Below are 4,963 nucleotides of genomic sequence, written 5' to 3' on the forward strand. Positions count from 1 at the left end.
GGGAAATACATACAAATGTCTTCTTTTAGAGAACCACTGAATGCAATGAAACCAAACATGGCATGAATGTTCCTTATGAGGTGCTGACCAAGTGTTGTTACTTTGTAGCGGATCCATCATCCAAGATGGCCGCCAGCGGTGGACTTGGTTTAACATAGGACCCTATGGGAAATACATACAAATGTCTTCTTTTAGAGAACCACTGAATGGAATGAAACCAAACATGGCATGAATGTTTCTTATGAGGTGCTGACCGAGTGTTGTTACTTTGAAGCCGATCCATAATCCAAGATGGACGCCAGCGGTGGACTTAGTTTAACATAGGACCCTATGGGAAATACATACAAATGTCTTCTTTTAGAGAACCACTGAATGGAATGAAACCAAACATGGTATGAATGTTCCTTATGAGGTGCTGACCAAGTGTTGTTACTTTGTAGCGGATCCATCATCCAAGATGGCCGCCAGCGGTGGACTTAGTTTAACATAGGACCCTATGGGAAATACATACAAATGTCTTCTTTTAGAGAACCACTGAATGGAATGAAACCAAACATGGCATGAATGTTCCTTATGAGGTGCTGACCAAGTGTTGTTACTTTGTAGCGGATCCATCATCCAAGATGGCCGCCAGCGGTGGACTTAGTTTAACATAGGACCCTATGGGAAATACATACAAATGTCTTCTTTTAGAGAACCACTGAATGGAATGAAACCAAACATGGCATGAATGTTTCTTATGAGGTGCTGACCGAGTGTTGTTACTTTGAAGCCGATCCATAATCCAAGATGGACGCCAGCGGTGGACTTAGTTTAACATAGGACCCTATGGGAAATACATACAAATGTCTTCTTTTAAAGAACCACTGAATGGAATGAAACCAAACATGGCATGCATGTTCCTTTTGAGGTGCTGACCAAGTCTTGTTACTTTGAAGCTGATCCTTCATCCATGATGGCCGCCAATGGGGGGACTTCCTTTAACATAAGACCCTATGGGAAATACATACAAATGCTTCTTCTAGAGGTGCACTGAATGGAATGAAACCAAAACATGGCATAAATGTTTCTTATGAGGTGCTGATTAAGTGTTGCTACTTTGTTGCCGATTTACTGTTCAAGATGGCCACCAGGATTTTTTATTAAATTACAGGACCAATATTAAACCAAATTTGGCCTCACTCATTATTAGGGTATCTGTTATGATTTTAATCTATTTTTACATGATTTCCAAAACCAAAGTAGAATCAGGTGAGCGACACAGGCTCTTGAGAGCCTCTAGTTCTAGTTTCCAGACAATAACTTGTGTATAAGTGTATGGATCTCTCTGAAATTGTACTGCAAGGTACCATACCACAAAGGGAAGGCTGTTATTGAGTTTGGGGTGATGAATCATAAGGGGGTTCCAAAAATTGGGGGGGGGGGGATTTTTTTTCCCCTTTTTTTCCTTTTTTTTTTCTTTAAAATTTTCAATTTTAAATTGGTTATTTCTGATTTATATATAAAAGCAAATAATAATGATATGGTTTGAAAAGGTAAATTAAAATTTTTTAAGTTCTTAGACCACATTCATTCTGTGTCAGAAACCTATGCTGTGTCAAATATTTAATCACAATCCAAATTCAGTGCTGTATCAAGCTTGAATGTTGTGTCCATACTTGCCCCAACTGTTCAGGGTTAGACCTCTGCAGTCGTATCAAGCTGTGCCCAGCGGAGCATTTTATTCATTTTATCAGATATTATATGCACATGTCTACTTGTTGGTGTATGGAATGACTGCAAGGTGTCATATAAAAATAAGAAGATGTCTGTCTGCCAAGTTTAATATTACTGTGACCTCATTTTCATAGAATATTGATAATATCAAGCAAAAATGATGAGCAAGACAAGATACAAATGATCCAAAATTGTCAGTTGCCTACTCATTATGTAATAGTAGTTATTGTCATTAATGATAATGTTTACCCTTTTATGTGTAGGGCAAGAACATTAAAGATAAAGGGAAACTATAAACAAAAGAAATTATCAACAAAAATAGATTTACAGACGTCAACAAAGCCTAAATGGTAAGTCCACTTCTATAAAAGTTATTGCCCTTGAATAATGATTATTATGAAAATAAGATGTGGTATGATAAATGAGAAAACTATCCACCAGAGTTCAATTAAGTGGATGTAAGCAATGCAATTACTTATTAGAGGCTAATGATGACCTGTAAATAATGACAGGAAAAATATGGCAGGGTTGATATAAAAATAAGAAGCGGTACGATTGCCAATGAGACTTTTCTCCAATAGAGATCAAATGACATTAAATTTAACAAAATTAGTTCACTGTACAGCCTTCGACAATGAGCAAACCCTATACTGCATAGTAATCCATAAAAGGCCATGAAATAACAAATGTAAAACAATTCAATAAGGGCATGGCGTCATTTAAAAAGGGCATGGTGTCTATCCATGCTAAACATGCTTGGGTGAAACACCACAAAGGTGAAAGCTAAGTGCCTTATTTTTGCACAAAACAATAAACAAAAAACAAATATGATATATAGCAACAATTGGCAACCACTGAATAATAGACCCCTGACTTGGGACAGACACTTACAAAATGTGGCATGGTTTAACATGTTTGCTGGCGCCAAATCCTCCTCTAATTAAGGACAGTGGTGTAAGTGTCAGTTCAATATAAAAACTATAAAATCAGTTGAAAAGGTTTTTTTTCTGCTCTTGGGTCAGGTTATTTTGATACATTCCCGTTTTCATTCTCAATTTTATTAACTCATTAGAATGCAACAAAGCAGAAAAACAGCTACCAAAAACACAGACCGGATGTGGCTGGAAATTTATTCTTTCCCTTTAACAAAAAAGACTCAACATACAGATCTATTAGTACTCACAGTTACTGACCGCTAATTCAAAGCAAATATCAACTAATAAAATAAACATTTAGTGAGCACCCAACCCACCCCTAACCTTGGACAGTGGTTTTAATAACAGCACAACATTTGAACAAACTGTAAACATTTGTTGCAATTGGCTTAACTCAAAAGACTGCAACAAGGCACAAAAAACAACTATTATGAAAACCATAGACACAAAGCACTGAAATAAGAGTTCTTACAATTTTAAATATTCAAATGGAATTTTTATCAAAATGAACATAAACATGATAAAATAGCCATTTTATTGCTGTATTTCTCTTCATTTATAATTTTTGAGTTTTGTGTATTTGTAGGTCAGACATCTTGGTTTTCATGATCATCATTCAACAGGTCAATACTGAACAGCAAACTTAAAGTTGATATTTTTCTACATAGTGTGAATTTTTTATTAATTTGAAATGGAATGTGTTTTTTTCCTACATAAGAAAAAGGAAATTTCAACATAATGACTATAAACAAAAAGGAGTCATATCATCATGATCATAGATGCTCAAGAACTTAATCATGTAAATGCAACAACGTAATTATCAATTGAAAGAAGGGAGGAATGAAAAAATATATTAGTATTTTGTTGTCCAAATGAACTTGCTTTGTCCACTCATTTAAATCGCTCCACCCAATAAAGATGTATGGAGGAAGATTTTTGAAGAACAGATTGCAAAAATGTTTTATCTAAGAATTGTAGGAATATTCTAGTGGATGAAATAATTTATTTACTTGACTCTTATATAGTGGACTGAATAATTGTTCATAGCAAGCTGAAACAAGAAAACTAAAACTTAACAGGAAAAGTGTTTATTTTATAAATTTACAAATATAAATGTAATATTATGAACACCACAAAGGAATAAGATTCAAATCGTTTGCATATTCATGTATTGCAATGGAACTATAACAAAGAAAACTTTACCTCATGAAAAGAGTAAACTATTAACTGTGCTTTGTCAATTTATTCAGTCAGAATATGAAATATTTTTTTCAGTTCTATTTTTCATAATAAAACAAAGAAGACAAAGATTTCAAATCAATATTTTTTTCTTTTATTAAGACGTCATCATTTTATTTCAGTTAAAGGATTTTATTTTTTGACTTTAAATATTATTATATTTCCAAAATAATAATAATCTTTATTGTCATATAAACAAATTAAAAACATGTTTGTGACAAAATGAAAAAAAACCAAAATACACTCATATATATATTATTAACTTTTTACTACCAAACAGAATTCATTTTAACATATGCATTACTGTATATTTATAATTTGAATTCCATAGGATTTTATTTTGTCCCATGGGATATTAAAAATCCCATGGGATAATTATAGTCCCATAGGACAACAAATATCCCATGGGACTACAATTATCCCATAGGACCCAAAAAAATCCTATGGGATTTAACCAAAATCCCATGGGATAATGGTCAATCCCATGGGATTTGCCTTATCCCATGGGATATTGAAAATCCCATGTTTTTCTAAATCAAATTACAAAATATATATAATAATAACAGCAGAAAAGCAATGAAATAATTGAATCCCATGTAATTCCGCACATTTTGGTTATTTACACGACACTGTAGGTCTAAGGAGAGGCGGCGGCGGATTTGCAAATGAGTGTTTTGCAAATTAAAAGTGTCCAGTGTTCGGAGATAAAATTATGACCAAATAAACAAATAACTTCTGGCAATTATGTGTCTTTCAACACAAGAGTAGGTTAAATCCGCACATAAATGCCCTCAAAATATCTTTTAGAAAACGATATTTACAGTGTCAATTTTTAACCCAAAATTATAGGTGGCAAATACGTATTACATAATACTTTACCATATTCTCTTGCAATTTAAAAAAAGAACTTTTTGTAATTGGTTCTCCTTTTGGCTTTGACAAAATAAAAGAGGCATTGCAAGACCCAATTTTACAAGACGATAAGGTAAATGGATAAATTAATCATCAACAGTTATAAACACGTAAATTGCACAGATGCAGAAGTGTTTTCAAATAATATCAGTTATATATAA

The 4,963-nt window shown here is 33.3% G+C and overlaps 1 long non-coding RNA gene across 1 annotated transcript; it reads left to right on the forward strand.

Moving 5' to 3' along the window:
* The first annotated feature begins 1,755 nt into the window (after window positions 1-1,755).
* LOC127700531 (uncharacterized) lies at window positions 1,756-3,962 on the forward strand. Its single transcript, XR_007981622.1, has 2 exons — window positions 1,756-2,066; window positions 3,238-3,962. It is a non-coding gene; the product is annotated as an uncharacterized LOC127700531 (long non-coding RNA).
* Window positions 3,963-4,963: the final 1,001 nt, after the last annotated feature.

Source organism: Mytilus californianus, unplaced genomic scaffold (genome assembly GCF_021869535.1).
Source record: "Mytilus californianus isolate M0D057914Y unplaced genomic scaffold, xbMytCali1.0.p SCAF_1, whole genome shotgun sequence".
Classification (NCBI taxonomy): Eukaryota; Metazoa; Mollusca; class Bivalvia; order Mytilida; family Mytilidae; genus Mytilus; species Mytilus californianus.